Source organism: Notamacropus eugenii, chromosome 5 (genome assembly GCF_028372415.1).
Source record: "Notamacropus eugenii isolate mMacEug1 chromosome 5, mMacEug1.pri_v2, whole genome shotgun sequence".
Lineage (NCBI taxonomy): Eukaryota > Metazoa > Chordata > Mammalia > Diprotodontia > Macropodidae > Notamacropus > Notamacropus eugenii.
The window spans coordinates 75244130-75268033 of NC_092876.1; the positions used below are offsets into that span (position 1 = coordinate 75244130).

The following is a 23904-nucleotide window of genomic DNA, read 5'->3' on the forward strand; positions in this document are numbered from 1 at the left end:
AAACCCCAATGTTCTGCAACAAAGATGGCAAATCTTTGCTTGAAGATGTCCCAGCGAGGGAGGATCCATATTTTCCCAAGGTAACAACCTATCCCACTTGGGAGAGCACTCAGAATTTTTTCCTTTTATCAAGCCTAAATTGACTTCTCTTCAATTTCCCTTTCAAGTTTTGTACTTAGATACAGTCTCCCATTCTAACCGCACAACTAGCAAATTAATTAAGATCTCTTTAAATTAGATCAGTCTTCATGAAATGTTTTCCCCAATCCCAAGCCAAAAACATGGCATAAAACAAAATGTCTCGTTATACCAATTTCAGAAAGTTTGAGGATTGGTGAAAATTATGTAAGTTCACATTTTTATTAAAGTACAGTGTTTTGTCAGTCAACCATTAAGAATTTATGTATTGCTAACAAGATTCTTGCCAGAGTCCTCCTTAATTGATTAATCCCTCACCTGGAAGGTAGTCATCTCCCTGAGAGCCAGGGTGGCTTCAGAAGGCTGAGCAATGGTTGACATGTTTGCTGCTCAACCACTCCAGGAGAAGTGCCAATAGCAGAACAGAGGTCTGTACATTATGTTCTTCTATGACCAAGACCTTTGATACTGTCAGTCATGAAGGTTTGTGGAAGATAATGGCAAAATTTGATTGCCCAAAGAAGTTCATCACTACTCTCCATCAGTTTCATTATGGCATGCTTGCCTGGGTTCTGGATCAAGGGTGATGCTCTCATGCTTTCCCAGTCACCAGTGAGTGAAGTAGGGCTGTGTGCTTGCCCTCATGCTTCTTAACATGATGTTTTCCATGATATTGTTAGGCACCTTCAATGAGGATGAAAATGGCATCAAAATCAGCTACTACTCTGATGGTAAACTATTTAACTTGAAAAGGCTACAAGCTAAGACAAGTGGAAGGAGAATTGGCATGCGACTTTTCATTTGCAGGTGATTGTGCGCTATTCAATCCACTCAAACTCTCTGAGGCTGAGATGCAGCAGAGTATGAACTGATTCCATGCTTCTTGTGCCTGACAATTTAGCCCCAAGAAAACAGAGATTCTCCATTAACCAGCACTACACCATACATATTTGGAACCATTAGTTATAGCAAATGGCAAAATTTTGAATGTTGCAGATAAGTTCACTTACCTTGGTAGTATCCTTTCCAGGGATGTACACATAGATGATAAGGTTGACACCCACATTGCCAGAGCTAGCTCAGTGCTTGGGAGGCTCTGAAAGAAAGTGTGGGAGGGAGCAGATCTTAGACTGACTATTCACCTGAAGATCTACAGAGCAGTTGTGCTGACTCCATTGTTGTATGCCTATAAAGCCTGGAGAGTATACTAGCACCATGCTAGAAAATTGAACCACTTCTATTTGAATTGTCATAGGAAGAGTTTGAAAATTACCTGGCAAGATAAGGCACCAGACACTGAGGTCCTCTATCAAGCATAATTGCCAAACATTCAAATTATATTCCAGAGAACGCAGCTACAATGGGCTGGCACCATAACCTGAATGCTAAATACATGTTTCCCTAAAAGGCTATTTTACAGAGAACTCACACAAGGCACATACTCACTAAAAGTCAGAAAAAGAAGTGATACAAGGATACTCTCAAAATCTCTCTGAAGAACTTTGGTATCTATTGTGAGACAAGGGAGATGTTGGCACAAGACTACCCAGCATGGCATGCTCACATCAAAGAAGACACTGTGCTCCATCAGTGAAGCAGAATTGTAGTAGCACAAAGGAAACATGAGATGCACAAATCTAGAGATGTCTCCATCTAAATGTTCAAGCAGACTATTTATATCTGACCTGTGGTATAGCCTTCTAAGCTTATATTGGACTGAGCAGCCATAGTCAGACACATTGTACCTTGACACCAGCATCATGTCATTGGTCCTCTTCAAAGATGAAGGACAAACAAAAACAAACATTTATTAAACAGTTACTATATGTTAGAGAAGTTGCTAATTGCTGGGGATACAAAAAGAGACAAAAGACAGTCTTTGCCTTCATGGGGCTCATGGATTTTTTTAAAATTTAAATATTTAAATTTCCAAATTCTCTCCCTTCTTCTAGCCCCTCCCCAATTCATGAAGAGGATAAGCAATATAATGCCCATTATATATGTAAGTTGTGCAAAATGTATTTTCACATTAGCCACATTGTGAAAAAAAACAAGGAAAATAAAGTGAAAAAAATAAAACATGCTTCATGTCTGCATTGTCGATTACTTGTCTCTCTGGACTCAGATAGCATTTTTTATCATAAAACCTTTGGAATTGTCTTGGATCTTGACCATAATAGCTAAGACTTTCACAGTTGATCATCATTACAATATTGCAATTACAATGATCTCTTGCTTCTGCTCACTTCACTTTGCATCAGTTCATGTAAATTTCAGATTTTTCTGAACCATCTTGTTCATGATTTTTTATCGCACAACAGTAGTATCACGATCATGTACCACAGCTTGTTCAGCCATTATCCAATTAATGGGTATCTCTCCAGTTTCCAATTCTTTGCCACCATGAAAAAAACTACTATCAATATTTTTGTACACATGGTCTTTTCCTCTTTCTTTGATCTCTTTGGGGGGACAGACCTAGCACTGGTGTGTGTGTGTGTGTGTGTGTGTGTGTGTGTGTACGTGCATGCGTGTGTGTGTGCATGCGTGCGTGTCCTTCGTTGCCGAAGAAGACCGTGCCATCAGAGAAGTAATGACATGACTTGCACTTTACTTTGTTTTGAGTGAGGGAAGATTGTGCAGGTCACCAGGCTAGTACTGATAATGCTGGGCCAAAGTGTATGTGCAATTTTACAGCCTTTTGGGCACAGGTCCAAATTTTTCCCCAGAATGGTTGAAGCAATTTGCAACTCCACCAATAGTGCAATATTGAGCTTATTTTTCACACCCCTCCTCCAGAATTTGCCATTTTCCTTATCTATCATGTTAGCCAATCTGATAGGTATGAGGTTGTTTTAATTTGCATTTCTCTAGTTAATAGTGATTTAGAGCATTTTTTCTTATAACTATTGATAGCTTTGATTTCTTCTTTTGAAAACTTCTTGTTCATGTCTTTTGACCAGCTGGGGAATGGCTCTTTGTTAAGTTTGGCTCAGTTCTCTATATATTTGAGAAATGAGACCTTTATCAGAGAAACATGCTATAAAAATTTCCCCAACTTCCTATTCCTTCTAATTTTGGTTACATTGGTTTTGTTTGCACAAAACCTTTTTAATTTAATGTAATCAAAATTATCCATTTTATTTCCCTTTATCCTCTCTATCTCTCTTTTTTTGGCCAAGGAGCTCATATTCTAATAGGGGAGATAACAAGCAAACAAATATGCACAAACAAACTGTATTGCTGGTCATTCATTTTTCAGTCATGTCCAACTCGTTATAACCCCATGTGGAGTTTTCTGGGCAAAGATACTGGAGTGGTTTGCCATTTCCCTCTCCAGCACATTTTACAGATGAGGAACTGAAGCAAACAGGGCCAAGTGACTTGCCTAAGGTCACACAGCTAATAAGTGTCTAAAGCTGGATTTGAACCCAGATCTTCCTGACCCCAGATCCTGCACTCTGTACATTTTGCCACCTAGCTATAGAGATACAGGATAAGCTATAGAGACAGGACAAGTAGGAAATAATTAAAAGAGGAAGGGCACTAGAATTAAGGGGATGGGGTGAAAAGGGGAAAGGCTTCCTGTAGAAGGTGAGATTTTATATGGGACTTGTTGTTTGTCCTACGTTGCCGAAGAAGACCATGCCATCAAAGAAATGATGTCATGACTTGCACTTGACTTCGTTTTGAGTGAGTGAGGGCTGTGCAGGTCACCAGCCTCACTTCTCCTCCAGAGCCATCTGAATCCAGTGACCAGATATTCACCAGGATGACTGGAGATGTCCCAGGATGCAATGGGAGTGGGATAGAGCAGAAGAAGGAACTAGAAATAGGTTCTTCTACCATAGAATCTTAAATTGTAGTCTGCATCAAGCCCATTACAGTCCACCTAATGTAGTGTAAAATATTTCTAGAGTGAATGCATGATATACTCCCTTGATCTGACACTTATTCTGAATCTCCTTATTTTTTTCTAAGTGACTTTATATTTGCTCCCTGAATTACCACTCCCTACCTTCTGTCTAGCTTTCGTTATCTATTTTTCTTAGCTCCTGGTTCATTCTTATCACACAAGACAGATGTATTTATTTGTTTGTTTAAATTCAGGTCTGTAATTTCATCAATATAGGGAATTTCCATGGTAGAAACTCCTTTCTACTTAAAGGAAGCCCGGGAAGCTGATAGGAAGAGACAGGGAGGGAGAACATTCCAGGCATGAGGGACAGCCAGAGGAAAATGCCCTGATTTGAGAGATGGAGAGTGCTGTCCATGGAACAGCAGAATGTAATGGAGTATTGGCTATGGAGTTAGAAGATCAAATATTTTAGAGTTAGAATATCTAATTAGAAGATTTAATATCTTAGAGTTAGAATATCTAATATCTGGGTTCTAATATCAACTCTGATGCTAATCATAGATCTTGGTCAAGTCTTGGAGACTCAGTTTCCTCAACTGTCAAATGAAGATAAAAAATCTATATTGCATCTCTCAAAGATTTTTGTGAGGTACAAATTAGAAAATAAATGTAAAATGCCTTGTAAATTTTAAAGGGAGAATATAAAATTTATTATCTATTGAAATCTCCTTATTTTGCAAATGAGGAAAGGGAGGCATTAAGTGACTTGCCCAAAGTCACAGAGTTAGTAAATAGCAGAACTGAGATTCAAATCTCGGTCACCTAATCATAGAATTTCAGAGTTGGAAGGGACTCCAGCAGCTCCCTAGTTCTAATCGTATCTGAAAAATAATTCTGTCTGTAACATGTATGTCAAAGGTTCATTTAGCTTCTGTGTGAAGATTTCTGTTGAAGAAAAACCCTTTATCTTTCAACCCATTTCACTTTGGGATAAGTCTACTTGCAAAGAAGTTTCTCTACATTAAATCTAAATTTGATGTTTGGCAGCTTCTACCCTTTGCTCCTAACTCTACCAACTGGATGACACAGTAGACAGAGCCCTGAACCTGAAGTCAGGAAGACTTGAGTTCAAATCTAGGCTCAGACGCTGACTAGCTATTATGAACTGGCACTAATCATTTCACTGCTATCTGCCTCAGTTCCCTCATATATAAAATGGGGATAATAATAGCACCTACCTTCTAGAGCTATGAGGATCAAATGAGATGATATTTGTAAAGTACTGAGCACAGTGCCTGACACAGTGGTTGTTTAATAATGTTCTCCTCCTTCCCCTGCCCTCACATCCAATGTCCTTTTTATTATACCGTATTACCTCCATCAAAATCACAGAAATGATAAGCAGCAGGAAATGCCTTGAACTCAGACTCACTGTCTCCTAATTCAGTGCCCTTTCCATTGCCCTGTATTGCCTCTCAACAGAATGCTGGATTATTTGCTTCTTGGATGGGTGGTAACTTTGGCTTCACTCTCTATAATAACCTAGTTATGGCTCCAAGGGGTGTTTTGTTCATTGACTGTGGGGCTAGGGGACAGCAGGGTATTTTATAAACAAATCCATTTAAATCGCTGACTTCTTTAGTTCCAGCAGTTTGCTAAACTGATAAAAACAGGTAGTTAGTTCAGTGTAAGCCACTGCATTGAGAATAGCCCTTTAGCCCAGTTTGATATTTAGTGCTTCGACTTCACCATAAAAAACACAATTTATGCTAATATGCGCTGTTTAGGGCTGTTTCTAACAAAGCCTGCAATTTCAGCCACTTCATGTTCTTACAACTGCTATTTACTAATGCTTAATTTCAGCAGAAAAGCCACTTCTTCCATTTAAACGGCAAGGAAAATGGGCATTTTGAGGGGAGTTAGTCATTTTGTGATTTTAATCCTGAGACTCAATAGTATTTTCCTTGCTTTGGGTTATGTTGTGGGCGCTCAGGGTATTCTCATGGTGTCTTTCTGTATCCTACAACTGGAGAAAACTGGCCTGGATTCCATGCGTGTGCCTGGCTGCCAAGCCAAGGAGGAAAAGTGAGACCCTTCCCCAAGCAAGAGATATGAGGGGAAGAACAGGGTGGCACAGGAAATGGATAAGCTTAATTCATGGGATCCTAGATTGAGATAGAAGGGACATTTGCATTTTGCTTATAATTTTTCTTTCTTTGTTCATTCATTTGTTTATTTTTTGATATTCTTTTTAGATTTTGAGTTCCAAATTCTCTCCCTCCAGCCCCTCCCCCACCCACTGAGAAGGCAAGAAATATGATGCCCATTATTCATGTGAAGTCATGCAAAACACTGGGACTTTTGATGGATCAAGTGCAACTCCTTCATTTGACAGATGAGGAAAATGAGGCCCCAAGAAACAAATGACTTGCCCAAGATCCCACAGGTAGTAAGCTGCAGAGCTAGAATCTGAAACTAGGTTATAGGGTCATAGATTTAGCCTTGGTTACCTTCCAGTCCAACTCCATTTGACAGCTGAGGAGACAGAAGACCAGATGTGAAGTGACTTGTGGTTCCTAAGTGGCTGACCTGGATTTGAATCCAGGTCCTCTGACTCTATACTCAGTGACCTTTCCATTGTGTCAGGCCCTAGGACTCCAATACTGGGACTCTTTCCCCTGTGCCATCTTACTTATTTTTTAAAGTCCATTTCCATCATTAAACAAAACCAATATAGATTTTTGTGCTGATATTTGGAAGTTATTTGATGCTGACAATCATAGTATGGTTTCTTAGGCTTTTAAAAAATATAGCTAGACCTTTCCTCCTCCAAAGTCTTTCTCCAATGTTCCTTTATCACATTAAGGTGACCATGGGTTTTTAAAGTCTTTGCCAGTAGAGGTCAAGCACTGGCAGGTCCTATTAAATGGAGAAGGCTTTGAGTATGCCTGGTGAGACACTGTTTCTCTTCTAAGGGTCAGCCTAGCTAAGTTCAGAGAGGCTGTTTCCTATGTAAGACGTTTCTTCTCCCACCACTTTGCCTTTGCCTAGACTGTGCCCCATGCCTGAAATGTACCCTCTCGTCTCCTTTGCCTCTGAGATCCTTAGTTGCCTTGAAGACTTTCAACCAAAGAAAGATAGGAGAAGATGCCTCCCACTACTCTTTTAACCTTGGATAGAATGCCAGGTTTTTTTTTCCTTTGATGTATTGATAGGTTTTGCTGAATCTTTTTCTCTTCTTCCTTTTTTAAAAATTATTATATGTAAAGCATGGCTCTTCGGGTGTCTAGGTGTTTGGGGGCAACACAAGAGAAAAATTAGATGATTATAAAACAAAGGTTATACATAAAAATCTACAAAGTGAGCTCTTTCCTGCCCATCCCCTACCTGAATTCCTAATGCTCCAAGATTACTCTGTATGAGCTTTGTTTATCCCTGTTATTGACTTCTCTGTGTATGGGTTTTTTCCTTTCTGTATAATGGGAGAATGTTTTTGTCTTTTGGCCCTACAGTGTCTGACACATAGCAGTTACTTAATAAATATTTATTAATGAACAAATGAACCAGATGGTTGCCAACAAAACTTTTCTTTTTGACTCACAGATCATTTACTTAAGGCCAGGAGGATGTGTTGATCAACAGAACACCCAACGCAACAAAATCATGGAAACTTGAAGGAAGTGAAGCCTTTCTCAATTCCATAGACTTTTCTTCTCTGCCAGGTCCATCACAACCCTTTAGTCAACAAAAGTTTTTTTTCCAAGTTCCATTGTCTGGTCTCTTTCCTTCTGCTTCTCCTGTAGCTCATCTAAGTATAAGAAAGTTGGGTGGCAGCCCCAAATGAAGTCAGTTTCTAGGTGGAAGCAGTTAGGTAGCACAATGGATAGAGTGCTGGATTTAGAGCCACAAAAACCTGAGTTCAAATCCTGTCTTAGACACTTACTTAACTGTGTGAGCTGGGGCAAGTTAGTTAATCTCTCTGAGACTCAGTTTCCTTATCTGTAGAGATAATAACACTGTAGAGATAATAACACTTACCTCATAGAGTTGTTTTTAAAAAAATATTTTATTTTTTCCAGTTACATGTAAAATTTTTTAACATTTTCTTTTTAAAATTTTGAGTTCCAAAAATATGAAATGCTTCACAAATTTGCATGTCATCCTTAAGCAGGGGCCTTGCTAATCTTCTCAGTATCGTACCAATTTTAGTATATGTGCTGCTGAAGTAAGCACCATAGAGTTTTTTTGAGGATCGGATGAGCTAACATGTAAACTACTTTGCAAACCTTAAAGCACTACGTAAATGCTAGTTAATGCTATTTTTATTATTAATAGTATTAGTAGTAGCAGCAGCAGCAGTAGTGGTAACAATAACAACAGTAAGAGTATTATTTTAACAGTCTGTATGACTTAAAGCCACTTAGCCTTCATAGGGAGGCCCCTAGCTTCCATGGTTTTTGGTATATTGAGAATATAGGAGAATGTAAAGGAAGTAGGAGGTAAGAGCAAGGTACTTAATCTCTCTGAGCCCCAACTTCTTCATGTATGTAATATAGGGTTGGGACTAAGTGACCTCCAATGTCCCTTCTGCTTTTAAATCTGTCCCTCTTCTTGGAAGGACAATTTTCTTAAGGGAATCTTAGCTAGTGGATAGGGATTCCTCATCTCTTCAAGCTTAGCCTCTTAAATTGATTGATGTTTTAAATTCTATGTTGAAATTCAGCCCTAACGAGACATAGTTCAAATTGTTTTAGAAAATGGTTGAAATTTCACAGCTCTTCCAACAGTGCATTAGTGTTCTAGGTCTCCCTCTCGACAGAGAGGTAATAGATTAAAGACACAGAATGAGATGTGTATTCTCACAAATGGCCAATGTGTTGATTTGTTTTACTGGACTAAACATATTTTTTCAAAGGAGGTTTCTAGTTGGGAGTGTGAGGTGGTAGGTGGGTAGATAGTGAAAGATGATGCAGAAAATAGAGATCATCAATAAAACTTTTTCTAAAATACAGTAGAAGAAAACAAACAAACAAAAAACACAGATGATAACACAATAAAGCAGTTTTCTTCCTGCCTTGCTAAACTTCTTATGTTTGTGTCTATATGGAAAGAGACTGGACCCATGATTTTGTTTATAGGGAATTTAAAGTCAAGTTGGCTAGAAGGTATGCCCAAGGTCATAGAGCCAGTATGTACCAGAGTCAAGACTTGAATTTCCTAAATTTGTGGTAGGCTCTCTATCTACCTTGACATGTTGCCTTTTGTGTAAATATGTAACAGGCTCTGGGGATATTGTCCCTCAACTTTCACTGGCTTTGACATGTCACTTCTCCTTCAGGTGGCTATTTATTCTTCCCTGGAGAGTTCTAGAGACAGTCCTGAGAGTTTTGACTTTATAATTTTTTTTCTAGTAAACCCTATGCAATATATTTCTAATATAATTTAAGCTGCTGCTATCTCTTCAACACCAATCAACCAACTATCTTTTACAAAAGGATATTTACTGTGAAGTTTTACAAAAGGATATTTACTGTGAAGTTTTAGCAAGGATTTACAAAAACTCCCCTTGCCCCCAAGTACACTCTCCCCAATATACTCACTTGATCTCCAGGGAGAGTGGGCTCACACTTAAGGCAGTTGCTACAAAAGATTGTCCCCAAAGTCTGGGACATATTCTCCCACAAGTACATACAGAGTTGAAGGGAAAATACAGCAAAACTTAGCTGGAATAACTCTTAGATCTTAGTTGGATGGAAGTCCTTTTCTCCCTTCATGAAGTCTTCTTTTTTCCCCTTTAAAGTTTTATTGAAGAGTACTGTTTTTACATTACAGACATTTCCAGGTTACCGCCCCCCCCCCCATGAGAGTTCTCTTTCAACAAAGTAAAACAATTAAGTAAAATCAGTAATATAGTGATCTCATCTGAAATTGTATCTAACAGTACACACTGGTAGCCTCCTTAGTTCAGCTTCTCAATTTTTAAGTGTTTCTAAAAAAAAAAAAAAGAACAGAAATCTGTTTTCTTTTCCTCCTACTGTCTATCCTATTGGAAAAAAGAAAAGGAAAATGTAAACTTGTAACAAATAAACAAAGTCAAGCAAAACAAAATTCTCTTTGACCATATACAAAAATATCACTGTACACTTTAAATCCATCACTTCTTTGTTAGCAGGTAGATAGTAATATGTCTTTGATGTAGGTACTGCTGTCAGTCATAGCCATTGGGGAGCCTAGCTACCATCACTAAGGGGAAGTCCAGATCTTTCAACTCTTTGAAGGTCACAAGGTTTTCTTCCAGTCAAGGGTTGGTGGAAGAGATGAAAAGTCTCTGCTTCTGTCCTTTCCTTTGTGCCAAGCAATTCCTCCTGTTTTTTCTCCTTTTAAATAGTATTCTATTTCTTCTCAATTACATGTAAAGACAGTTTTAAACTTTTTTTATAAAATTTTGAGTTCTAGATTTTCTCCCTCCCTCCCCCCTCTCCACCTTAAGATGCTAAGAAATTTGAAATAGGTTACGTATGTTCATTCAATCATGTAAAACATATTTCCATATTAGTCATGTTATGAGAGAAGAAACAGAACAAAAGGAAAAAAATACAAAAAAATAAAGTGAAAATAGTCTGCTTCAATCTGCGTTCAGACTCTGTTAATTCTTTCTCTGGAGGTGGATGGCATTTTCCATCATGAGTCTTTTGGAATCATCTTGGCTCATTGTATTGCTGAGAGAAGCTAAGTCTATCATAGTAGATCGCTGCACCATGTTGCTGCTACTGTGTACAGTGTTCTCCTGGTTCTGATCACTTCATTTTCAAGCAATTCTTTCTTGAGGGACTTGGATGTTACTGTTCCACCACTAGATTGGTCTGAGATTGAAATCTTGTATGCTGAAGTGGCTTGCTGTTTTTATCTAATCACTAGAGATTGTTACTACCAATACATTTCCTTTGTAGCATCATTTTATTCTATTCAGGGACTTGAAGCATTTCACTCTTTCAGAACATTCAGGTCTTTTTTGTTACCTAGTTTATTTCTTTGACTCAATAAAGGTATTCGGGAATTGTTATTTATACCTTTGATTCTTTAACTCAAAGAGACATTCTTACTTGATCAAGGTGCCAAGACTCTATCCATCTCTCTCTCCCTCTCTCTCTCTCTCTCTGTTTCTCTCTCCATCTCTCCCTCTCCATCTCCCTCTCCTTTCCCTCCCCTTCCCTCTCTCTCCTTTTGAGAACAAGCAAACTACATAACAGAAGTTCAATTTCTTATACAATCCTCTCCTTTTTATATTGAAATGTTTGTGTTTATTGATAATTAAATTCATGATAAAATTTTTTTAATAAATTAATTTGTTTTCAGTTTTCAACAATCACTTCCATAAATCTTAAATTTTCTCCTCCTCCCTCCCTCCCCAAGATGGTATGCAATCTTATATGGGTTCTACACATACGCTTTTATTAAACACATTTTCACATTACTCATGTTGCACAGAAGAATTAAAAAGAATGGGAGAAACTATGAGAGAAAACAAAATATAACACAAGAGAAAACAGTTTGCTTCATTCTGCGATCCAATTCCATACTTCTTTCTCTGGATGTGAATGACATTTTGCGTCGAGTTCTTTGAGAACGTTTTAGGTCCTTGCATTGCTGTGGAGGGCTAAGTCTGTCAGAAACAGTTCTTGCACACTGTGGCTGTTACTGTGTACAGTGTTCTCCTGGTTCTGCTCATTTTCCTCTTCATCAGTTCATATAAGTCCTTCTAGGCCTCTCTGAAGTCCTCCTGTTTATCATTTCTTATAGCATAATAGTATTCCATTACATTCATATACCACAACTTATTCAGCCATTCCCCAAATGATGATCCCTTTTATTTCCAGTTCTTGGCCACCATAAAGAGCTGCTATAAATATTTTTGTACATGTGAAATCTTTTCCCATTTTTATGATCTTTTTGGGATAGAGTCCTAGAAGTGATATTGCTAGTCAAAGGGTGTGCACATTTTTTGTAGCCCTTTGGGCATAGTTCCAAATTGCTCTTCAGAATGATTGAATCAGCTCATAGCTCCACCAACAATGAGTTAGTATTCCAACTCTCCCACATGTTCTCCAACATTTATTATTTTCCTGTTTTATCATGTTAGCCAATTTGATAGGTGTGATGTGGTACCTCAGAGTTGTTTTGATTTGCATCTCTCTAATCAATAGTGATTTAGAGCATTTTTTCCCATATGACTATAGATAGCTTTTATTTCTTCCTCTGAAAACTGCTTGTTCATATCCTTTGCCACTTACCGATTGGGGAATGACTTGTATTCTTGCAAATTTGACTCAGTTCTCTATATATTTTAGAAATGAGGCCTTTATCACCGACCCTAGTTGCAAAAATTCTTTCCCAGTTTTCTGCTTCCCTTCTAATCTTGATTGCAATGGGTTTGTTTGTGCAAAACCTTTTCAATTTAATGTAATCAAAATTATTCATTTTGCACTTCATAATATTCTCCGTCTCTTGTTTGGTCATAAACTTCTCCTTTCTTCATAAATCTGACAAATACACTATTCCTTCCTCCCTTAATTTGTTTGTAGTATCAGCCTTTATATTTAGATCATGTTTCCATTTGAACTTTATTTTTGTATACAGTGTCAGGAATTGGTCTACGCCCAGTTTCTGCCACACTGTTATTCCAGTTTTCCCAGCAGTTTTTGTCAAAGAGTGAGTTCTTATCCCGGAAGCTGGGGTCCTTGGGTTTATCAAACAGTAGACTGCTATATTCATTGACTACTGTGTCTTGAGTACCTAACCTATTCCACTGGTCTACCCCTTTATTTCTTAGCTAGTACCTGGTGGTTTTGATGATTGCTGCTTTATAATACAATTTGAGATCTGGTAAGGCTAGGCAACCTTCCCTTCCATTTCTTTTCATTAATTCTCTTGATATTCTAGAAAATTTAATTATTTAAAAAAAAGAAATATAAACCATTGAAAATTCAGGTGGTATAATGACAAATTTTGTTTCATTTCTTCAGCACATATTTACTAAGTGCCTGTTATGTGCACAGAGCCTTGGTTTGGACAGTAGGGAGATGCAAAATTTAGATAAGAGCTGGTTCCTGTCCTCATAAAGATTAGTAGTCTAGAATCCTTTTTAGACAATCAGTGCTGTAGTCTCAGCCTTGCCTTTCTAGTCACAGATGAGTAATAGCTAATCTGGGAGGTTGTGATAGAAACTGACTGAGGAAAAATGAACTCTCAGGACTTAAATCTCTGGCTGGTTTAGAGGCAGGACTTTCTCAGCCTGAACCTTAGTATATTGGTCAATTTTAGGGTCACAAGGATTTAGTGTTTGAGAAATGACCCATTTTTCCTGGAATCTTTCCAAAAAATGTTCTAGGACAACTCTGGGAGCAGCCTGTGCTCCAAGGTTATAGGTTAATGGTGACAGACACATTCTGGAATGGCGGGCATCCTGAGGTCATGTGGCTTCCTCTTCACTGAGGGATTCCCGTAAATATCCTGGGTTGTTCCATGCTATTTGTTTTATAACCCTATCAGGATGTGTCTGTTCTCTCTCTGTGTTCTCTTCTTTTCTGTGGCTGGCTTTCCACTGATTTTTCCCCCATGGGTCAACATCTGTTTTATCTACAGTATAAACCCCAGCCTAAAAATCTTTGGGGGATAAAATGTTGAGCGGAGCAGGGTAGTAAGAGGAATTCCCCCATGTGAGATTTAATATCAGGGTCTCAAAATTGAAAGGACTCTAGACTAGAGATTCTTAGCCCTTTTTATGTCATGGATCCCTTGGACAATCCGGTGAAGCCTATGGACCCATTCTCAGAATAATGTTTTTTAACAATTGAAGGAAATGTTAAATTTCAGTTTAGAGGTTAGTGAAAATAAAGATATATTTCTTTTTCCTATCCATGTTTTTGAATCCTCTAAAGTCTCTCACCAGACTAAGAACCTTGAAGACCAAGTAGTAACTTAAGAATTCATGCTACAACATTCCCAGCAAGTCATTATCCAGCTTCTCCTTGAAGTCCTTCAAGGACCAGCCTCTTCCCACAGTGGCTTTTTCAACCTTTGGATTGCTATTATTGTTAGATAGTTTTCCTTTACCTACAGCCTTAATCTGCAGCCTTTACTCGTTATTCCTAATTTGTCCTCCAGGGTCACCCAGAGCAAGTCTAATTTGTCTTCCATAGAAAAATGGTCTTCAAGTGTCTGAGATCACATCCTGCCTGTCTCCCCACCAAGGCTTCTTTCCTACAGACTGTTCCCACTTTTGGTACTTAGTGGCTTGTGTAACCTCAGTCAAGTGATTCAGCTTCCCTGGATGTCCATTTCCTAATCTAAAATAAGGCAGCTGGACTAGATGACTTTTGAGGTCCTTTAAGGTCAATTCTATGGCAGCATGATCCTTCAACTTATCAATGAAAGGGGCTGATCTTCATCTCCCTCAATCTTCTCTGTATACCCAACAACTTGTTAATATCATTCCCCAAATGGCCTCCACAATTGAACACAACACTGCAAATATAGCCTAGGAAGGGCAGAGAAAGTGGAATTATCATAGGCTCATAGATGTAGAGCTGGAAGGGAGATGAGATGAATAAGACCCAGAAAAGCAAAAAGATTTGCCCAAGGTCCCACAAGTAGTGATGAACAGGACCAGAATTCAAATCCATGTCTTCTGGCTCAAGAGCCAATTTTGTTATCCCCTTCCTCATTCTGGGCACTCTGCCCTTGAGAAGACAGCCCAAGCTCATACTGCTTTCTTCGGCTGTCACATCACCCTTCTGATTCATATCAACTTTGCTAAAAGCCCCAGGTCTTTTTCAGACAAACTGTTGTCTTCACAAAGACCTTGAATTAATGCGGATTTATTTGGACATTTTAAGTGGTACATTTTTTCCAGTCCTTCTATGAACTGTGGGGAACTAAACCTTTTTTTCTTTCTGAAATATACAGGGAGGGGAATTTTCCCCAAACCCCTGAGAAAATATGATCAAATTTGAGATATTGATGATGACAACTTCCTTATTGACAGTGCTTCAAAGTTTCAGGTGTCTATATCATAACAACCCTGAACAGAATCTGGCAAATGTGATTTGTTGTGGTTCAGTCATTTTCAGTCATGTCTGACTCTTTGTGACCCCATTTGGGGTTTTCTTGGCAAAGATATTGGAGTGTTTTGCCATTTCTTTTTCCAGCTTATTTTATAGATGAGGAAACTTTGGCAGACAGGGTGAAGTGACTTGTCCAAGGTCACATAGTCAGTGTATGTCTGAGGCTAGATTTGAACTCAGGAGGACGAGTTGTCCTGCCTCCAGGCCTGGCACTCTATCCACTGTGCTACCTAGCTGCCCAAATGTGATTATGTCCATTTTATAGGGAAGGAAACTGATACATTATGCTACAATGGATATTCTCTTTGGGTTTTCATGTCACTACTGTACTGGATTTTCTACTTCTCTGACTGCTCCTTTTCAGTCTCTTTTCTTAGATCTTCAGTCACTTGATGTCTCCTAACTTTGGATGTTCTCCAGGATTCTATCGTAGGCCTTCTTCTCTTTATTCTCTTCCTGATCTTTTGTGGATTTATTGTCCTTGTAATTGTCATAGAGATACCCAGATTTAGCTATCTAGCTCCCATCTCTCCCCTTAATTTCAGTCCTGTGTCACCAACTTCCTATCAAACATTCAAACTTGACATTCTGGAAACATCTCAAACACATGATGTTCAGAACAGAACTCACTGATTTCTCTCCTAAATCTTTTCTGTTTGGGGCAGCTAGGTGGTGGAGTGGGTAGAGCATCAGTGCAGGAGTCAGGAGGACCTGAGTTCAAATCTCATCCTGAGGTACTTGACACTCACTAGCTGTGTGACCTTGGGCAAGTCACAACCCCAATTGCCTCATCCTGGGTCATCTCTAGTCATCCTGATGAATATCTGCTCACTGGATTAAGATGACTTTGGAGGAAAAGTGAGGGTGGTGACCTGCACAGTCCTCCCTCACTCAAAACAAAGTCAAGTGCAAGTCATGTCATTATTTCTCTGATGGCATGGTCTTCTTCGGCAAAGAAGGACAAACACCCCCCCCCCACACACACAAATCTTTTCTGTCAAAAGTGCCATCATTCTTCCATTCTCTCAAATCCATAACCTCAGCATCATCTTTGACTTCTTCTACTTCCTTTCACATATACAGTCAATTGTCAAATCTTGCTGTTTCTATCTCCACATCTCTTTCATTTGACTTTGCTCTATACTCAGTCACCCCTTGTATCAGTAAGCATTCCAACATCAACAGGGGGGCCTGCTATTGCAGGTTCTTAGATCTGTATTCATAAAAGGAAAGGCAACTTTTGAGGGGTTAACAATCACTCTAATCAAGCACATATGTCATTCATCTAATTCAGGGGAGTCAGTACCCTGAAATTCAAAGAAAATACAGAGAAATCAAAAGATCAAGACATAGCTTCCTCTGCCTAAATTCAACAGACAGTTGGACCCCAAGTGTCGGACCATAGTTACCAGAGAAGGAAGCACTGATATCTGGGTTTTCAAAGTGGGGGAGAGGAGGGAACTCCTTAAAGCAGCTTTCCAGAGTCCTCATCTGGCATTCAAACCTTCTTACAAAAACTAAGCCCCAAAGTAAAACCTCATCCTCAGAATATTTATATACTTTTTATAGCCAGAGGGCATAATCCTTTGACCCAGTGCCTCAACAGAAAAAACAAAGGGTACTTGGGACCCTCTTACAAAAGGACTCCCTTAATCAAGCTTCCCACAATGGGCAGGCCCATCAATGGGTAGGAAAGGTCTTCTTTAATCACATTATTCAAAAAAAGGCACTTCTAGTAAAACAAAAACAGGGAAAGATCCTAATTTGATTGCTATCATACCCCTTTGATTTAGGCCCTAGTTGCCTCTTACTTAGACTATTGCAGTAATCTTCTAGCTGGTCTCCCTGTCTCAGGTCTCTCTCCACTTCAGTCCATTGTCCACACTGCTGCCAAAAAAATTATCCTTAAGTGCAGATCTGATTGTACCTACCCAATAAATTCTAGTGTTTCCTTATTGCCTTTTGGATAAAATCTAAGCTCTTTTCTTTAGCTTTTATAGTCCTTCACAACCTGCCCCTCATCTGTCTTTCCAGCCTCATTGTATATTATTCCCTGATCTGAACGCTGACATCTAACTAAACTACCCTTCTCTGTGTTCCTCATACATGGCACTCCATCTACCATTCCCATGCCTTTGTATTGGCTATTCCCTCTTCCTTCATTACATTTGCTTCACAGAAGACCTCCCTTCCTTCGAAACAGATTAAGCACCACGTTCTTCATGAAGGCTTTTCTCGTCCCTTAACTGCTAGTGTCCTCCTCTCCCAAACAGCTTTATTTTTAACTGTCATATTTATTTGTGTTTCCTTTATTATATTTATTCTGTATATACTTATGTATGTACCTGTTGCCTCCACCATAAGAATGTAATCTTTTTGAGAATAGGGATTATTTCTTTCTTTGTATTTATCAAATACCTAGCTTGGTGTTCAGAACATAGGAGGCATTTAATTTATTGATAGCAACAGCATTAAAAATCAAGACAAATAGCTAACCTCCTTAATAATTATTTATAACTATATTTCTTTGGTAATTATTTGCATTAAAATTGATTTCAGCACGTAAAGGATGATGGCATTTTGTCAGTCTTTCTAAGTCTCTGTCTGTTCTTAGTTCATTCATTCTCATTTAGTTTTTTTCATAACTCATGCTATCTGTGATGATAGTACCTTTACACAAAACTAATTGAATGACAGAACCAAGATGTGATCATTAAGGTGCTTATGCGAGCTTGAAGGAAGCTCACCCTCATGGAATGCCCCAGGGATCGATGGTTGACTATGTGCAATTTTATCTGGGGCTTAGATGAAGACATAGAAAGGATACCTATCAAATTTATTGATGAACTGAAATTGGGGGGGATATCTAGCATACTGGGTGATAATGCCAAGATCCAAAAGATCTTAATAGGCTAGAATGCTATGCCAAATATTATAAAATTAAATTCAACAGGGATAAATGTCAAGTTCTACCCTTGGGCGTAAAATGTCAATTTCACAAGCATGGATGGTAGAGGCTTAGCTAGATAATAGTTTAGCTAGATAATAGGTTCTGGTTTGAGTGAACTGCAAATTCAATATGAATCAACAGTGTTATATGGTTGTCACAAAAAGCTACTATTAAATTAAACTTTATTAAAGAAGTTAAATGTCTAGAATGAAGGAAATACTTGCCTCGCCATATTCTTCCCAGTCAAACTTCATCTGCCTTAGGCATCATAATTTAGGAAGGGCTTTGATAAATTGTAGTGTGGGGAAAGCAACAAGGATAGTCAAAACTACAGATTGTGCAGTGCCAGAATCATTTGAATGAGTTAGATATGTGTTTAGCTTGGAGTAGAGGAGACTTTGGGGGAGACATGATAGCATTCTTGAAGTACCCAAAGGAATATCACATAGATGAGATACTAGAGTTGTTCTCCTTGGATCTAGAGAAGAGATATTCAACCATTTTTGTGTCATGGACCCCTTTGGCAGTTCAATGAAACCAATGGACTTCTTCTCAGAATGTTTTTTTTAATGTATAAAGCAAAACATATAGGATTACAAAGGAAACCCAGCACTTAGCACAGTGCCTGGCACATAGTAGGCACTTATTATGGTTATTGATTGATATCGATGTACAGTTGTCAAAATATTTTTAAAAACCAAATTATAGACCCCCACATTAAGAGACCTTATCTTAGATGACCTCTAAGATCCCTTCCAGCTCTATGATGCACGTAGTAGGTATTTTTAAAAATATTATTGATGGTTGATCATATGATCCCTCTTTCTTGTGACTCTGTGTGGATAATAATAACTACATAAGTGATGGTCCTAGCTGTGTGATCCTGAGTAAGTTACTTAGTCTCCAGCTGCCTCAGTTTCCCCAACTGTTAAGTGGGTCTAACACAGTAGCACCTACCTCCTGCCTATGAGATGATATTTACAAAATGCTTAGCATAATAACTGGCACATAGTATGCACTTAATAAAGGCTTATTCCTTTCCCCCGTGCTCCCCTTCCTCCTACCTTTCTTTCACTCCCAAATTTTTAGAATAAGTAATTTATACTTACTGTTTGTACTTGATCTTTACCTTCCCAGCCTTTAGTTCTTTGAAGTTTATGTTTGGTCCTCATTACTCTAGTAAAAGTTTCTCCAAAACATCCCCAAGCCTAGAAGATTTTTTTTATCCCTCATTCTTCTTGACCTCTTTGCAGCACAGTTGACCATCCTTGACACTCTCTCTTGCCTTTGATTTCGAAGATATCAAATTCTTCTTGTTCTTTGAACATCTTTGAATACAAGCGGATTTTAGTTGTCCTTGTTGGGGATGGTCAAAGGGTCCATAACTGGAGAGCTTTAAACAAATTAGTCACCTTAACCAAACTTTAAGGCTCAGGCATTTTTTAACTTGCCTCTTCTCTTCACTGATGTAGAGTAGAAGATCTTTCACGTTTTAGTGTATAATCTTATCAGGAGTTTCTGTCAGTAGAAAAAAACAAATTATCCTCTGCAGGCTGTTCCTGTTGATATGCCTCTCTGAAATTAACTAGTCTTGTCCTGAGAGGACAGACATCATTTGTTGTCCCATGACATTTCTTTTGTGGAAAAAGCATTTGTTCAGCATTTACAGTGTGCCAGGCCTTTGCAAACATTATCTCGTTTCATTCTGACAAGAACTCTGGGAAAGAAGTGCTATTATTGTCCCCCTTTTACATTTGAGGAAACTGAGGCAGATAGAAATTAAGTGACTTGTCAAGGGTCACATAGGTAGTACGTATCTGAGAGTGGATTTGAATTCAGATCTTCCTGACTTTGGACTTGGTGCTCTATCTATTGTTCTCTATACACTATTTGTACAGTGTTAAGTATTCTTGGTCCAACCACACAGAATACCTGTGTAAAGTATGCTTGGTGATTGTAGGACCATAATTACAAGTTTGGATAAACTATTCAGTGCCAAGAAGCTTTGTAAATTACATATCTAAGCTGTTGATGTGATTCACAAAGTAATAGCATAATGCTGCTTTGATACTTGGCACGGGATGATTTACTACCCTGTATGATTGGAGATCTCAGTTCTGAACTAAATGGTGCCCTATTGTATCTTTCCCAGCCTGTGGGTATTGGACAGGGCAGGAGGAAGGGATAGGGACAGACTTTAAACAGGAATTCAAAACCCCAAGAATCACCAACACAGCATTTCAAAAGCTGCCATATGTAATTAAGTCTGTTTTCTTTTATTTTCTCTGTTATCCTTCTGCTATGACCGTATTATAATTTCAGGCAGTGCTTTGCTTTGCCACTGGTGAATAAACCATCCTCTTTTACACAACCACCTGTTACTCCTTGCTCCCCTCCCCATTTGCTTTATGTGTTCCTCACCATGCTGCTAAGTCAAGCCTTGACTGATACCGCCTCGCTCTGCCTTCTCTCTCTTCTGGTTGGAGGGATGGTGGAGTAATGAGCTCCTTCCAATACCTTTCTTTTCAGAGGCCAGAAACTGGACTGTTGGGCTCACTACATTCTGTATCTACTGCTCCATCTGGTTTTAACTCCAAAGAACAAGATGCCTCAGCCCTGGGTACCCCTTGTTGAACCCCCCTCTCCTTTTTTGCCTCCTTTTGTGTGTTGTCTCCTCTCCTTCCACTAGACTGTAAACTCCTTCTAGGCAGGGACTGACTTTTTTTGTATTATATGTGCTTAGCACAGTGCCTGGCACACGATAGAGGCTTAATAAGTGTTTATTGCATTAGATTGCAGTGGCCCCAGAATATAGGGTCATGATGCAGGAAGTGGTGGGTGGAAACAGTATAGGACTGGCAAACCAGGGACTTGAGTTCTAGTCTTGGCAGGATGGCCATGAGGCAGGCAGCCTGGCATAGGAGAGGGGTGTCAAAGTCAGAGAAAAATGGGGCCACTAAAATATATATAAAGATCTGTTGCTGGCTACATATTGACTTAGAAAACCACAAATTAACATTATCTTTGTTTTACTGTATTTTATCTATTTTGTTGAATATTTCCTAATTATATTTTAATTTGGTTGGAGCTCCCCTGCATAGTATTTGCTATCTCTGATGTAGTAAAGTGTGGGTCTTAGAGTCTGCAAAACCTTGATTTAAATTCTGTCTCTGTCAGCTGTGTTTCCATGGGCAAGCATGAAGCCTAACTGAGACTCAGCTGACTCATTTGTAAGATGATTATAATACTTGTAGTATCTATTTCCCAGGAAGCTCTGAAACTCAGAAAAGATGATAATGTATGTAAAGTGTTTTGCAAAATTTAAAGGATTATATTAAGGTCAATTATTAAATTCTAGCTCTATAACATTGTGATTATAGATGATATTTCTTGGGCCTCAGTTTTTCTTATCTGTAAAGTGGGGTTGGATCTCTTCCTGCTTTGATGTTTTATGAATTCTCACTCTAAGATCTCTTTATCTCCAGCATACTTCATTCTCTCTACTCTCTCCTTTGCCTAGCCAAATATCCATCTTTTTTTCTAATTAGTTGTTTTAATTGTTGGTGACTCTTCTAAGGACAAAGCAATTGCCTCATATCCAGGTGGAAGGGACTCTCCTTTGACAGGAGACCTCATACAACTGAAATGTATAGTATCATCAATTTTTAAAAATTTTTTTCTTTAAGCTAATTTATTTAAATTTAGTTATCAGCATCCACTTTCATAAGCACAGCATGCACTCTGATAAAGGCTCTACACATACAGTCTTATCAAACATATTTTCACATTAGTCATGTTGTAAAGAAGAATTAGAATGAATGGGAGAAACCATGAGAAAGAAAAAACCAAAAAAAGAGAAAGGAAATAGTATGCTTTGTTCTGCATTCGGACTCCATGGTTTTTTCTCTGGGTGTGGATGGGATTTTCCATCATGGGTCTTTTAGAGTTGTCTTAGATCCTTGCATTGCTGAGAAGAGCTAAGTCTATCACAGTTGTTGTTACTGTGTACGCTGCTCTCTTGTTTTCGCTCATTGCACTCAGCATCAATTCATGTGAGTCTTTCCAGGATTTTCTGAAGTCTGTCTGCTCCTCATTTCTTATAGCACAATAGTATTCCATTATACGATTGCAGCATTGTAGTCCATTCCAACACAAGTTATTCAACCTTTCCCCAATGGATGGGCATCCCCTCCATTTCCAATTCTTTGCCACCACAAAAAAAGCTGCTATAAATATTTTTGTGCATGTGTCATCAAAACTTTACAGCAATGATGAGTTTTGCCATTTTTCTCATTTTGTTTGTTTTTGACGTTTTATTGATGCTTCTTGTTTTTATAGCAGTCATCTTAATATCCCCCTCCCCCCACATCGAGCCTTCCTTTTAATAAAGAAAAACAGCGAAGCAAAAGCAGCTGATGAGGTGATCACATGTGACAGGATAAGCAACACTTCACGCCTAAGGCTCCCCACCTTCACAGGGAGGAGATAAGTGTGTTCTGTCATCTGTTCTCTGGAGCCCTGAGTGGCTGCTGCACCTCGCCTGAGGTCTACAGCTCTTCCTTGGTCTCTGCCTTTATGCTATTTTGGTTATTGTGTACATCATTCTCCTGTTTTAGATTTTCTCTACTCTGAGTTATGCTATTTTTTAAAGTCGGTTTTTGGCTGGATATCCATGGCTACTGCTTGTCACTTAACACTAAGGCCAGACCCTGTGGGATAAACAGTATAGGAGCGAACTTCTGAATAGCTTGTCCAGCTGGGAGGATTTATTTTAGACAGATTGTGCCTTAAGAGAGTGAGGTGGAGAATGGAGTTAGCAGACTAAGGGAATCAGGTGAATCCTCGAGGAGGGTTCTGAGGTGTTGCAGACTGGGGAAAGTAGGCCATTGTGGGGGAAAAGAGCAGGGACAGAGGGAGAGAGCTTAGGAGATAAGACGTCCAGATAGGTGAGAGGGGTCTGGATAAGGGAAGAGCAATAGCACAGGCAGCCACTAGGTAGAGGAAGCACATAAGCCATCCTTTGCTTGGCCCCATTGGCTTAATATTTTTTCCAGTGACTTGGATAAAGGCATAATTGTCAGCTCTCAGATCTGTGAACAGAACAGCTAGGAGGCATATAGCAAGTTAACTGAGTGAATGACAAGTCAGAATCCAAAAGCATATTGGCAGGCTTAGAACACTGGGCTGAATTCAATAAGACTAAATTCAGTAGAGGATCAATGTAAAGTCTTGCACTTGGGTACAAAAAATCAACCCTATGAGTATAAGATGGGAAAGGTGTACTTAGACAATAGTTGTTCTGAGAAAGACTTAGGGGTTTTAATGGACTCTAACCCTGATATAAGTCAGAAATATGATGTGACAGGCACAAAAGCTAATGGGATCTTGGGATACATTAAGAGGGACATAGTTTCCAGAAATGGAAGAGGGGATGATAACCTCATTATATTCTACCCTTGTCAGACCTCGTCTGGAATGTTGTGTTCATGTCCTCCTTGAGGAGAACAGACAGAACAATGAGGAGCCCAGAATGCATTGCATAGGAAGATTGATTAAAAGAACTGGGCTTGTAGCCCAGGAAAGACAAGACTCAGGGTAGAAGCAGGTCATGGTAGCTGTGTTCGACTATTTGAAGGACCGTCCTATGGAGGAGGGCCTACCCTTGTTCTGTCTGGCCTCAGAAGGCAGAACTTGGAGTAATGGGAAGAAATTGCCAAGACAGTCTGATGTCAGGAAATGCTTCTCAATAATTAGAGCTGTCCACATACAGAGTTCCCTGCCTTGAGAGGACTGGTAGGGAACAGGAGAGGATTCCTGGCTTTTAGAGGTCTTCA

The 23904-nt window shown here is 39.0% G+C and overlaps 1 protein-coding gene and 1 non-coding gene across 6 annotated transcripts in view; one reads left to right on the forward strand and one right to left on the reverse strand.

Annotated features, from left to right (window-relative positions):
* Positions 1–23904, forward strand: part of HIVEP3 (HIVEP zinc finger 3) — a 656876-nt gene that overhangs the window by 62403 nt on the left and 570569 nt on the right. The window lies entirely within an intron of this gene.
* LOC140509456 (U6 spliceosomal RNA) lies at positions 8124–8230 on the reverse strand. The gene has a single exon (XR_011968769.1). It is a non-coding gene; the product is annotated as a U6 spliceosomal RNA (small nuclear RNA).